Source organism: Chiloscyllium punctatum, chromosome 25, assembly GCF_047496795.1.
Source record: "Chiloscyllium punctatum isolate Juve2018m chromosome 25, sChiPun1.3, whole genome shotgun sequence".
Lineage (NCBI taxonomy): Eukaryota > Metazoa > Chordata > Chondrichthyes > Orectolobiformes > Hemiscylliidae > Chiloscyllium > Chiloscyllium punctatum.
The window spans coordinates 84,804,277-84,819,159 of NC_092763.1; the positions used below are offsets into that span (position 1 = coordinate 84,804,277).

At 44.2% G+C, this 14,883-nt stretch overlaps 1 protein-coding gene and 1 non-coding gene across 6 annotated transcripts in view; both read left to right on the forward strand.

The window, feature by feature from the left end:
- Positions 1-14,883, forward strand: part of fgf13a (fibroblast growth factor 13a) — a 756,986-nt gene that overhangs the window by 551,210 nt on the left and 190,893 nt on the right. The window lies entirely within an intron of this gene.
- On the forward strand, positions 6,589-6,691 carry LOC140496130 (U6 spliceosomal RNA). Its single transcript, XR_011964175.1, has one exon. It is a non-coding gene; the product is annotated as a U6 spliceosomal RNA (small nuclear RNA).

Below are 14,883 nucleotides of genomic sequence, written 5' to 3' on the forward strand. Positions count from 1 at the left end.
GGGCAGGAGGTAGAAACGGGCGTTGGGGGGTTGTGGGACTATGAGGTTGGAGGCGGTGGATGGGAGATCCCCCCTGACCATGACCCCACCTCCTACCATCATCTCCCAGACCATCTATAACCTCATCTCCTCAGGGGTTACTAACTATACCTCACCTTCCCCTGCAACCGCAAGAAATGCAAAATATGCGCGCACACCTCCCCCCTCACTTCCCTCCAAGGCCCCAAGGGATCCTTCCATATCCGCCACAAATTCACCTGCACCTCCACACACATCATCTATTGCATCCGCTGCACCGATGTGGCCTCCTCTATATTGGGGAGACAGGTCGCCTACTTGTGGAACGTTTCAGAGAACACCTCTGGGACACCCGCACCAACCAACCCAACCGCCCCGTGGCTCAACACTTCAACTCCCCCTCCCACTCCACCAAGGACAGGAACCCTCCAACCACAAGGGATGAACTCAGATTTCTCCAGTTTCCTCATTTCCCCTCCCCCCACCTTGTCTCAGCCCCAACCCTCGAACTCAGCACCACCTTCCTAACCTGCAATCTTCTTCCTGACCTCTCTGCCCACACCCCCACTCCGGCCTATCACCCTCACCTTATCACCCTCACCTTAACCTCCTTCCACCTATCGCATTTCCAATGCCCCTCCCCCAAGTCCAGCCTCCCTACCTTTTATCCCATCTTGCTTGGCACACTTTCCTCATTCCTGATGAAGGGCTCATGCCCAAAGCATCAATTCTCCTGCTCCTTGGATGCTGCCTGACCTGCTGGAAGGATATTAACACAGGATATGGTACTGGGCAAATTCTTGGAGTTGAGATAATTGTATCATTGACAGCCACAAATGAGGCGCTGGAAGATTGAAGACTGGCTAATTTGGTGACATTATTTAAGAAAAGTGATACGGAAAAGCCAGTGAGCTATTGACTGCTGAGCATGTCAGTGGTGGGTAATTTGTTGGAAGGGATTCTGAGGGACAGGATTTACATGCATTTGGAAAGGCAAGTACTGATTAGGGATAGTCAGCATGACTCTGTGGGAAATCATGTCTCACTAACTCGATTTGGGTTTTTTGAAGAAGTGACAAAGAGGATTGGTAAGGGCGGAGTGGTCGACATATATATGGACTTCAGGAAAGCATTCAACAAGGTTCCACTTGGTGCACTAGTTAGGTTAAATCACATGGAATTGAGGGGAAATAGCCAACTGGATACAAAATTGGCTCGATGGTAGGAGACAGAGTGGTGGTAGACGGTTCCTGTTCAGACTGGAGGACTGTGACCAGCGGTGTGCTACAAGGATTGGTGCTGGGTCCACTGCTTTTTGTTATTTATATAAATGATTTTAGGGTGAATATAGGAGGTATAGTTAGTAAGATTGCAGATGACACTGAAATAGATGGTGTAATGGACAGTGAAGAAGGGCATGCCAGAGTACAACGGGATCGTGATCAGATGGGCCAATGGGCCGAGGAGTGGCTGATAGAGTTTAATTTAAGTAAATGCGAGGTGCTGCCTTTTGGAAAGGCAAATCAGGGCAGGACTTATACACTTAATGGTAAGGTCCTGGGGAGTGTTGTTGAACACGAGTGCAAGTTCATAGCTCCTTGAAAGTGGACTCACAGCTAGACAGGGTAGTGAAGAAGGTGTTTGGAATGCTTGCATTCATTGGTCAGTGCATTGAGTATTGGAGTTATGATATCATGTTGCAGCTGTACAGGACATTGGTTAGACCACTTTTAGAATATTGTGTTCAATTCTTGTCTCCCTACTATGGGAAAGATGTTGTTAAACTTGAAAATGCCCAGAAACGATTTAGAAGAATATTGCTGGGGTTAGAGGTTTTAAGCTACAGGGAGAGGCTGAATAGACTAGGGCTATTTTCCCTGGACCATCAGAGGCTAAGGGGTGACCTCGTAAAGGTTTATAAAATCGTAAGGGGCAATAAGATGACCAAGGTCTTTTTCCCAGGGCAGTGTGAGAGGAAAAGATCTAAAAGGGACCTAAGATAACACAGAACGTTGTGCATGTATGAAATGAGCTGCCAGAGGAAGTGGTGGAGACTGGTGCAATTATAACATTTAAAAGACATCTGGATTGGTATATGAATAAAAAGGATTTAGTGGGAAATGGACCAAATACTGGCAAATGGGACTGGATAAATTCAGAATATCTGGTCTGCATGGACTGGTTAGATCGAAGGGTCTGTTTCTGTGCTATGACTATGACTGTCTGACTGTGGCTAACAAGTCTCCATGTCCAGATGGATTTCATCCTTCAGTTTTGAAAGAGATTGCCATTGAGGAAGAAGATGCATTTTGTAGATGTGTTAATTTTCCAAAATTCCCCTGATTCACAAAAGGTTCTCTGAGACTGGAAAATACAAAATATAACTTCTCAATTCGAAAGGGAGGGATCTACACAGAAAGTCAGTCTTATTGAACATGTTTCTGGAGTTAACTCACAGATCATCTTATTGAATGATTCAAGGGGCTGAATAGCCTGGTTCAGTTCTCTCACAGTTGTATGCCTCTATTCTGTTGGCTTCAAGCCTTCCTTCTGCGAGCGTATTTCATACTCCATCCACACACTGGAGAGAGATTTTCTTTCCTGCATTCCCCACTGGGTTTATTGCTGTTATATCTATCGCACCTAGTTTTGGACTCCTGCACAAATCGACCTTATCCAATCCATTGGTAACAAGCAAATTGGACGAACATTCAAACATTGCCTTTCCACTCAATAAACCAGTGAATCACTTTAAAACCTTCGAACAGTGAAGGCACATGATGCTCCTTCTCTGAAAATATTCTCCCTGCTCTATTCATATCCTCACATCCATTGAGCTGTCTCTTGAAATGTTAAAATTAATTGCCAAAGATGAAGATCTATTCTAATGTGGATTTGTTTTTATTTTGTTCACTGTACCTGAGACTGACTGTGTTTGAAATAGATTTGATCAGTAACTTTTAAATCACTGATTTCTGACTCGAGTGCTGTTCAGGCATTTCAAACATCATTTGGAAAAACAGAGGAGTCGATCTTTATTCTTTTCAGTTTTCACAGTTTTTGATTTATTTTCTATGGTACAAGGAGCAGTAAAAGCTGCATCGAGCCACCCTGTGTCCAGAATTTCCATAGAAGCTACACTGTGACTGTTGACATAGCGGTTTATAATGGGGACTGTAAGACATAGGAACAGAATTAGGCCATTTGGCCCATCGAGTCTGCCCCGCCATTTGATCATGGTTGGTAAGTTCCTTAACCCCATTCTGCTGCCTTCTTCCCATAACCATTGATCTCTTTACTGAACAAGACCCTATCTATCTCTGTCTTAAATACACTCAATGACTTGGCCTCCACAGCCCTCTGTGGCAATGAGTTCTACAGATTCCCCACCCTCTTTATTCCTCCTTATCTTAGCTCTTAAAGGGTTGTCCCTCCAGTGTTGGCAAAACATCCTGAATATAGGCCCTAGTGTTTGCGGACAGCAAATACATGTGTCATTGAAGACTTTCGATTATCAATTGATGTCAAAAGACTTGCTTTATGAGCTGGTACAGCCAACTGGGACCTCAGTCAGGGTGCTTCTGATTGGCTGAGGTGTTCTTCATGTTGGAATTGTTGAAGGAACAACTACCCCAGACATTAATGTGAAGAATTCAAGATAGATCTTGAATTTGGGGCTTTTTGCTTTTTTGACTGGTTTCCCTTATTGAACTTCCTGAAGCTGACAGGTCCCTCTTGGTTGAAAAGTGGTTGGTTCATGTATCTCTGACGTATCACCTCCATCCCCACCCCCATTCACCTATTGTACTCTTTGCTACCTTCTCCCCAGCCCCAGTCCCACCCCCGCCCACCTCCCACCCCCCCCCCCCCCCACCCCTTTTTATCTCTCCACCCTGGATGCTTCCTGCCTCTATTTCTGATGAAGTACCCCTTCTGTACTTTATTCCACCATCTCCAAACAGACCCCACCACCAGGGATATATTTCCCTCCCCACCCCTTTCCACCTTCTGCAAAGTTCGTTCCCTCCGTGACTACCTGGTCAGGTCCACGCCCACCCCACAACCCACCCTCCAGTCCTGGCACCCTCCCCTGCCACCGCAGGAATTGCAAACCCTGCGCCCACACCTCCTCCCTCACCTCCATCCAAGGCCCCAAAGGAGCCTTCCACATCCACCAAAGTTTTACCTGCACATCCACCAATGTCATTTATTGTATCCGTTGCTCCCGATGCAGTCTCCTCTACATTGGGGAGACTGGATACCTTCTCGCAGAGCGCTTTAGGGAACATCTCTGGGACACCCGCACTGATCAACCCCACTGCCCTGTGGGCCAACATTTCAACTTCCACTCCCACTCTGCCAAGGACATGCAGGTCCTGGGCCTCCTTCACCGCCGCTCCCTCACCACCTGACGCTTGGAGGAAGAACTCCCATCTTCTGCCTCGGAACACTTCAACCCCAGGACATCAACGTGGACTTCACCAGTTTCCTAATTTCCCCTTCCCCCACCTCACCCTAGTTCCAACCTTCTAGCTCAGCCCCGCCCTCATGACCTGTCCTACCTGCCTATCTTCCTTTCCACCTATCTGCTCCACCCTCCCCTCTGACCTATCACCTCCATCCCCACTCCCATTCACCAATTGTATTCTTTGCTACCTTCTCCCCAGCCCACCCCCCCACCCCTCCTCATTTATCTCTCCACCCTGGAGGCTTCCTGCCTGTATTCCTGATGAAAGACTTTTGCCCGAAAGTCGATTTTCCTGCTCCTCGGATACTGTCTGACTTGCTGTGCTTTTCCAGCACCACTCTGATCTAAACTCATGTATTTATACTCTAAGCATGGGAAACCAGTGCAGTGCAGAAATTCCCCGAGCTTCCTTAGACTTAACTTTCCAAGTGTGCAACCAAGTCCATCCAGAAGGACAAGGACAGCAGATACATGGAGTGTGATGGAATACTCCCTAGTTGCCTGGATGGGGACAGCTCCAACAACACTCAAGAAGCTCGACACCATCCAGGACAAAGCAGCCCCCACTTGATTGACACCACATTCACAACCATCCACTCCCTCCACCACTGACGCTCAGTAGCAGCAGAGTGCACTATCTACAAGACGCACTGCAGACATTCACCAAAGCTCTTTTGACATCACATTCCAAACTTATTATCAATTATATCTTGAAAGACAGGGGCAGTAGATACATGGGAACACCACCCCCCGGCAAGTTCCCCTCCAAGCCCCTCCCCATCCCGATTTGGAAATACATCGCCATTCCTTCAGTGACGCTGGGTCAGAATCCTGGAATTCCCCCCCTCAGGGTATTGTGGGTTAATCTACAGCAGGTGGACTGCAGTGGCTCAAAAAGGTAGCTCACCACCACCTTCTTAAGGGGCAACTAGGGACGGGCAATATATACTGGGCCAGCCAACAATGCCCGTGCCCTGTGAAAGAATAAAAAATTAATTTCTATTGGGCATTGTTGTTGCATTGGGTCATTGGGAACACATGAAGCAGATGGATCTCAGCTCATTTGGTTTAATAGAAACACTGACTGGTTGATAGCATTCATTCCCATCTCAGACCGAGTCAGAGCAAAGATCTGCAAAGATCAATGTGAAAATGAATGAGAATCAAATTCTGATATCGTGGCATGGACAAGTTGGACCAAGGGGCATGATGCCATGCTGTTTGACTCTATGACTCTATTTAAAAATATATATCAATTTGGATATTTTAAAAAAGGCAGTGGATTCCCAGCCGCAGATAACAAGCAGTAATCAGAGCAGGTTGGTTTTATCCAGCTGGGACTGTGGGAATCTGAGCAATGTGTTTCTGTGGCAACAGAAGTAAGTCCTTACCCAGGGCTTACAAACATTTCTGATCCTTCAAGTAAATGTTGAGCAAATATTCTAAAATAGATTGAAGGCACAGTACAGTCATAGGAAGCTGAAGGCGCAGATTGAAAGTTTCAACTGTAACAGATTTGTAAAGCGAAAGCACCAAACTCTCAGTCTCCTTGTGAGGAGAAAGAGCAGGAACTCTCCTGGTAACTGTTCCCACTCCCCATCTTCCTATAAATAGCTCCAGTTACAAAGCTCCATTTTAAAGCAAAGTGAAAAACACACCTTCAGAGGTGCTGCCACGGTGAATCCTCAGCCAGCGAATGAAAGACAGAACCAGGGTATCCGTAACCTTGTGCTATCAACAAAGAGTCTTAATAAAACCGAAAGAAAACCGCTTAAAGGCCATAAAACATCAGAGCTGATTGAGGCCATTCAGCCCATCGAGTCTGTTCAAAGTGATCATGGCTGATTTGGTCATCCTCAATTCCACTTGGCTGCCTTTTCCCCATAACCCTTATTTCCCTTTGTGGTGAAAAACCTGTTTATCACAGCCTTGAATATGCTTCATGATCCAGCCTCAACAGCCCTCTTAGATAAAGAATTCCACAGATTCAATCCCCTCTGAGAGGAGAAATTCCTCTCCAGCTCTGTCCTAAACAGGTGAGCCCTTATTCAGCGATATTAACTTCTGGTGCTAGACTCTCCCAGAAGGGGAAACAACCTCTCAAGTCCTCTCAACAAACTGACTAGAATTGGAATGATACAGAGGAGATTAACATGATCCCTGTGGAGACATGACCCACAAACTTGTGAAAATAATGAATCTTATCTGTTTTAATACGGTCGCCTCTCAATCTAAATTTCAATGAGTACAAGCCCAATCTACTCAACCTCTCCTCATAAGTCAGTTCCTCCGTACCTGGAAGCAGCTGAGTGAACCTTCTCTGGACTGCCTCCAATGCCCATTCGGTAAGGGATCCAATACTGCTTACTGTTTTCCAGCTGTGGTCTGACTAGTGGCTGGTAGAGTCTGAGCAAAACCCTGCTGTTTATATGTTGTGTTTGTCAGTAAAGGAGACGGGATAAGACTAGCACAAAGAGACAAACACAGAGAGTGGTGGAGGGAGCTGAGAGAAACAGCTAAAGTTTCAATTTCACTGACGCATCATGAAAACTCTGCTTTTTGTCCCAGGATGCTGCCAGACATGCAGAGTTTTGCCAGGAATTTCTGTTTTTGTTTGTGATTTGCAGCACCTTTGTTTGATAATAACAAGGAGACATGTTGGACTAGTAGGCAGCCGGTATTTTTGTTTATTTCAAAAATATACTTTATTCATAAAATACTTTGATGGTCTGTACAGGTGGATATGCCATACATATGTAAACATTCCATTTCTTTGCATACCGAAACAGAGTAATCATTCCTATTTACAGGTCTGTACGATTACATTTTGAGCTGAGGCGTCAGCAGAGCCCAAATGACTGCGCGGGCCCCCTGTTTTTCTTTAGGTAGGCAGATGTTACACGGTGGTCTTTCCCCACCGCGCCTTGGCGGCAGCTGCCCCAAGCTTCAGCGTATGATTGAGTTACCATTTAGAGATAGTCCAACAGATTGGGCCTGAGAGGGAGAGCTGGCAACTACACCAGGCAATGCTCCCTCTTCATCTTTCTCATGTTGCTTTTTCACTCAGTCACTCAATAAAGTGTCATCTTTCTTTAAGATAATCACTAAAACCTGTGATGTTGACCAATAATTTTGTTCCTTGTCCTAATCTCTCATTAGTGTCAGTTTCAGTGTCAACTTTTAAAAAGTTTAACCTAATTTTCTAATCAACCTGTTCAGAGATGTTACTACACACCCCTGGAGCAGATAGGACTTGAACCCAGGCCTCTTGGTCCAGGTTATGGACACTACCCCGGTGCCACAGTCTTGCTCTAAGGGAGTGCAGTGAAAGTTTCCCAGGCTGATTTCGATGTATGAGAAGCGATTAACTAGGTTAGGATTGTTTACACTGGAGTTCAGATGAGTGAGCGTGGGGATCCCACAGAGAATTATAACATTCTAACAGGACTAGACAGGTAGATGCAGGAAGGATGTTCCTGATGGTGGGTGTGTCCAGAACTAGGGGGCACAGTCTGAGAATTCAGGATGGACCATTTAGGACGGAGATGAGGAGACATTTCTTCACCCAGAGAGTGGGGAGCCTGGGAACTTCATTACCACAGGAAGGAGTTGATGCCAAAACATTGAATATATTCAAAAGGCAGCTAGATATAGCACTTGGGGGTGAATGGGGTCAAAGGTTCTGGGGAGAAAGCAGGATTAGGCTATTGAGTTGGACAATCAGCCATGATCGTGATGAATGGCAGGGCAGGTTTGAAGGGCCGAATGGCCTCCTCCTACTCCTATCTTCTTTGTTTCTGTGTTGTCTGATAATGCATTTGTGACAGAGTCAGGGCTATGTTGCTATGTTAAAATTGCTAAAGCAATGTCACCATGGTCCCACTGTAGAGAGAGATGACTGGTGGTGATTTAATTTGAGGGTCAGCACACCTCGGAATGGGAGAGAAGCTGAGAAGGAGAGTCCTTCATGGTAACCTCAGCTGGTGCAGGAATTGAGTCCACACTGCATCACGAGAGAAATGTCAGCTGCTATTGTGGAAACTTGGGTCTTTGGGTAAGACAGAAAGATACATCACTAACTGTGTGACAGATTCCTTTGTGATGCATTGATGCTGAGGTCCAGTGTTTTCAGATTAATCCAAATTGTTCAGACTGAAACCACAACTTCCAATGTGAGCAAGCAAATGTCACAAACACATAGTCCAGTTGTTTGTGCGGTTCACTGCCTCTGGGGGCACTTTCCTTTGAACTCTCACGCCCATCACAGACAAAGCCAACAGAGTACGTTCTGGGCACATTGCTAAGGAACCTTTCTGGCACATTCCTGGCACCAATTGTGCCATGGGACAGAGTTTGAGGGTGCTCATTTAGAAGTTTTAAAATTCAGCCACAATTTCCAGAGTTAAGTGACACAATAAAGATGCAGAGAAGAAGATGTTTCAACTCACAAGAAGGGGCAGAAGTAGGCATCCACGATGTAAGATCACCATAATAAATCCGATTGGGAATTCTGGTCAGTGAGAGAGTGTGGAATGTTTCCTGGTAGTGTACTGAATGGAGGCGGAATAAACCCAATAAAGAAAGAAATATTTTGACTTTTATCGCCTTTTTCATGGCCACAGGATTCTCAAAGCACTTTACTTCCAATTAAGTGCTTTTAAACTGTATCACTGTTGTACCATAGTAGACACAGCAGCCAATTAATTCAGAACAACCTCAAAGATTCCTCCCTCCCCATCTAAATTCAGTAATGCTGTTATGAAAATACAGGCTATAATGCCACAAAAGAAATAGTGTTTTTTTGTACAGATATTGTACAGACACTTGCACCTCTCTGCAGAACCTGTTGTCCTTGGTGTGATGGAACAGAAACACCCATTAAGGAACAAGAAGACTTGGCCAACTCTACAGAACTCCAGATGATTGTTACCACCTTGGGACCGTGAATGTGGAATAGTGACAAATTAATTCACCAGGGAATTCAGCAGAAACATTCCCATTCAAAGAGTGCCAAGCACGTAGAACTTTCTATCTCATGTAATAATTGAAATTAAAAACATGGTAGCATTTAAGGGGAAGCAGGATAAGTATTAGAGAGCAAGGACTCGAGGAATGGGTTACAACAGCAAGGCCAAGTGATCTGATCCATCATTGGAAACATCAGTGCTTGGATTTGCTGCATTCCGATAGAGAGAGGACATATCCTGACAACTGCATGATGGGACTCTCGGACCAGAAATGAAGATAACTTCCTGGGAACTTTGAGCTTTCAATGGGCACCTCAAACCCTCCACAAAACTCCCTATCAGAGTTGGAGACTGAAGAGAGTTCTGTGCAGTTACCTTCAGAAATACCCAGGAAAGGTTTGAGAGATTAGAACCTGTTCGACTGCTGACTGACTAAAAACGGAGCCCCCAAACACTCCCACAGTTTGCTATTCAACAGTCAGCCTGAACCTCTGTGATCAAGTCTCCAGACTAGGCTGCTAACTCACAAGCTGTGACTCAGGGTTTGTGAGTGAGCTGACACCTCAGAAACAGCTGCTTGTTTCAGCAGTGGGACAGTGTTGAGGCTGAGACGTTGCTAAGATGGAGGTTTCAGTGTGTGTGATGGGAGAGCTGATAGCCTTTCAGAGGCTGCACACATTTTCTCTGCAATGCCTGTGATATTCTTATGATGGCAGTAGACGTCTTCATAGAATGCTGGGAATGTTGATGTTTATTCTGACATTCCTCCTCAGGGAAGTGGCCTATATTTGCATGTTGTGGTTCCATGATGAATTGGGCAATATGAACAATGTTCTTGTCTCCTTGCTGTGCCTTCACCTGTTTCAGACAGTTTTTTCTTGACACCACAGATCCTGCCTTCCTGTCCTGAAACTCCTCAAACAGCTGAAAGAATGTGATTGTTTTGATCCAAGATTTCTTGCTGATTTTGCATTCGCACTGATTCATAGAGAGCAAAACAAATACAATCTCAATGATTGAGCAGCCCTTTCAGAGTGGCTACACTCCAGATTCATAATGTTCTTGATTACATAAGCATTCCTTCACTGTTGCTGGATCAGAATCCTGGAATTCCCTCCCTAAGGGCATTGTGGGAACCCACAGCACATGGACTGCAGCGGTTCAGGAAGGCAGCTCATCCCCACCTTCTCAAGGGGCGACTAGGGATGGGTAATAAATACTGGCCCAACCAGTGACCCACCCAATGCCTCCACATGACTGAATTAAAAAACCATTAAAAATATGAATGGAACAAATGTTAGTTATAAGGATGAATACATTACCACCAATCTGTTACATTCCAGAAAGTTTTCTTCCTTGAAGAATTCATCCAATTCCCTTTAGAAGGCTATTTTGGCTAAACGAGGGGCTTGTGACAGGCTGTGAGCAGCACTGAGAGGAGCAGGGAATCCTGAATGCTGAAACAGGCAGCAAGAGGCACAATCAGAGGGTACCCTCCTGAGACTAACATAGAGTCATAGAGAGGTACAACATGGAAACAGACCATTTGGTCCAACCCGTCCATGCTAACCAGATATCCCAACCCAATCTAGTCCCACCTGCCGACACTTGGCCCATATCCCTTTAAACCCTTCCTATTCATATACCCATCCAGATGCCTTTGAAACGTTGCAATTGTAGCAGCCTCCACCACTTCCTCTGGCAGCTCATTCCATACACGTACCACCCTCTGTGTGAAAATGTTGCCCCTTAGGTGACTTTTAAATCTTTCCTCTCTCACCCTAAATCTATGCCCTCTAGTTCTGGACTCCCCGACCCCAGGGAAAAGACATTGTCTATTTATCCTATCCATGCCCCTCATGACTTTATAAACCTCTATAAGGTCACCCCTCAGCCTCCGACACTCCAGGGAAAACAGCCCCAGCCTGTTCAGCCTCTCCCTGTAGCTCAAATCCTCTAACCCTGGCAACATCCTTGTAAATCTTTTCTGAACCCTTTCAAGTTTCACAACATCCTTCTGATGGAATGAGACCAGAATTGCAAACAGTGTTCCAACAGTGGCCTAACCAATGTCCTGTACAGCCACAACATGACCTCCCAACTCCTGTACTCAATACTCTGGCCAATAAAGGAAAGCATACCAAACACCTTCTGCACTATCCTATCTACCTGCGACTCCACTTTCAAGGAGTTATGAACCTGCACTCCAAGGTCTACTTCACCCAGAGAGTGGTGGCTGTGTGGAATGCTCTGCCCCAGAAGGCAGTGGAGGCCCAGTCTCTGGATTCATTTAAGAAAGAATTGGATAGAGCTCTTAAAGATAGTGGAGTCAAGGGGTATGGAGATAAGGCTGGAACAGGATACTGATTAGGAATGATCAGCCATGATCATATTGAATGGTGGTGCAGGCTCGAAGGGCAGAATGGCCTACTCCTGCATCTATTGTCTATTGTCTATTGTCTATTGTCTGTTTGTTCAGCAACACTCCCTAGGATCTTACCATTAAGTGTATATGTCCTGCTGAGATTTGCTTTTCCAAAATGCAACATCTCACATTTATCTAAATTAAACTCCATCTGCCACTCCTCAGCCAATTGGCCCATCTGATCAAGATCCCATTGTACTCTGAGATAACCTTCTTCACTGTCCACTACACCTCCAATTTTGATGTCATCTGCAAACTTACTAACTATACCTCTTATGCTCGCATCCAAATCATTTATATAAATGGTGAAAACTAGTGGACCCAGCACCGATCCTTGTGGCACTCTACTGGTCACAGGCCTCCAGTCTGAAAAACAACCCTCCACCACCACCCTCTGACTTCTACCTTTGAGCCAGTTCTGTATCCAAATGGCTAGTTCTCCCTGTATTTCATGAGATCTAACCTTGCTAACCAGTCTTCCACGAAGAACCTTATCGAATGCCTTACTGAAGTCCATATAGATCATGTCTACCACTCTTCCCTCATCAATCCTCTTTGTTACTTCTTCAAAAAAACTCAATCAAATTCGTGAGACATGATTTCTCATGCACAAAGTCATGTTGACTTTAATCAGTTAATCATCCCTAATCAGTCCTTGCCTTTCCAAATACATATAAATCCTGTCCCTCAGGATTCCCTCCAGCAACGTGCCAGCCACCAACATCAGGCTCACCGGTCTATCGTTCCCTGGCTTTTCCTTACCACTTTTCGTAAGTAAAAGAACCATGTTAGCCAACCTCCAATCTTCTGGCACCTCATCTGTAGCTATTGATGATACAATTATCTCAGCAAGGGGCCCCAGCAATTACTTCCCTAGTTTCCCACAGAGTTCTAGGGTACACCTGATTAGGTGACATCTTGAAAGAAACAGTGAACAGTGACATTGCAGGATAGCTATAAGTGATTAATCAGAGAGGAGCACACAGAGACAGACTTGCAGGAGATACAGAGTTGGGTGAAGAATAGATATGCCAGGTTTGAAAAAGAAAAATCACCAGTGACATTGCAGGAAAGTAGTGAGTTGATTTTTTTGGTGAATAATTGCTGATTGGACTGCATAGAAAATCTGAAATTGAAAACAATGAAACTCTGTTTTAACAACCTGTATTTACCTCACTTCTAATTAGTGAAGAGGTCCTAGCAGAAGTTAACCAGCAAGTAGTGATTCCATTATTCATCTTATTCTGAAGTGGTAAAGTTTATTGCATTTCAGGAGTTAAGTGAGTACAGTAAGTGGTCATGAGAAGAGACATTAATCATTTGATAATTACGTTTTTTCAAACTGCATGACTTTTTATTGATAAGGACCATCCAGTGTTACAGAAACTGATATTTCTTTGGCTCTATCCATCAACAGGACTTGCCAATATTGTTTTAGAATGTCAATGTTTGGAGACAAATTAAGAGTGTCCAGTTCTTTCAATGCAACTCCTAAGTCTTGCAAGGGTATACAAATCTTCTGTCATTGCAATGTTGACTTTATGATAACCAATTTAGAATCCTTGCAACCCATACATTATTGACATCCTCACAGCAGGCAAACTCCAGCTACTAAGACTTTCTTCAGTCTTTCATTGTTTATCGTGAACTTGATCACTTATTTCACTGAAGCTAATCCTCTGGATTGAATCTGTTAGGGTATTGTATTTTTAGGAAATGCTTTAAGAGTCAAAGATATTTCACTTGGATACAAAATGCTCCCACCCATAAATACCTCAATGTTCAGTGCTCACAAGACATAGTGTTAAAAGCATGTCTCAACTCAATCAAAATTCCTCTTTTCTGTGTCAGCAACATTTTGAATTTACATTCTTTTCTGAGTGACAATGCTGTTAACTAATGTTGAGCTTTTGTGAACTAGGTGATTGACATTAATTGTTTTGACTGTAATCTTTGATGCAGAACAATAATGTTCGGACTGAAATGGAGCCAAATGTGAATAAATGTCACTGCTTTTGTGTGTTTTGGATTTATTAAAAGAAGGCTTAGTTAAAAAATAATAGAATGGCTTGGTTGTGTTGAATGAAGTGTCAAATTTGCCCAATTCTTCTTTGAACAAAGGTTGGGATTAAATTGTAAATGTGAAATTGAAATGCTCTACTATCAATCACAGAATTCAGTCTCTCAGAGTGTGATGGATGCTGGGACATTGAGTAAATTCAAGGAGACTGACAGATTTTTAGCCAGTAATGGTTTGAAAGGTGATGGAGAGTTGGCAGGAAAGGGCAGTTGAGGCAGAGATGAGATCAGCCATGATGATATTAAGTGATGAAATAGACTTGAGGGGATGAATGGCCTGTTTCTAACTATTTCTATTGTTTGAACCTAGTTTTCCCTCTTAATTACCCAAATGACCGTTAGTTTTAAACTGACCAATAGACAAAATCCCAATTCAGTCAAGGAGATGACAGAGAATCACAGAATGGAGAATTAGGGATTGACTTGTTAAATGTACTTCAATATGTTGGATGCAGAAATTGGAGAGATGACATTGAGATTTGCAGATGACATCGAATTGGAAGAGATTTGGCAAATAATATGGAGAACCATTTTGGCAAAATTACAGGCAACTTGAACATAGAACAGTGCAACACAGGGACAGGTCCTTCAGCAGACGATGCTCTGCTGAACATGATGTCAAATTAAACTAATGCCTTCTGCCTGCCATTGGTCCATATCCCTCCATTCCTTACATATTCATGAGCTTATCTAAAAGCCTCCTAAATGCCCTTATCACCACCCAGCAGCACGTTCCAGACTCCTACCACTCTCTGTGTAAAAAAAAACCTGCCCCTTACATCTCCTTTGAGCTACCCACTCCCCACCCTCGTCCATCCTCGCACGTTAATATCGTTCCTCCTAGCATTGGACATTTATAAAATAAACGTAAATGAGCTTTCAGATTAGACAAATGAATGACGAACAAATTTCAACGTAAGACCATA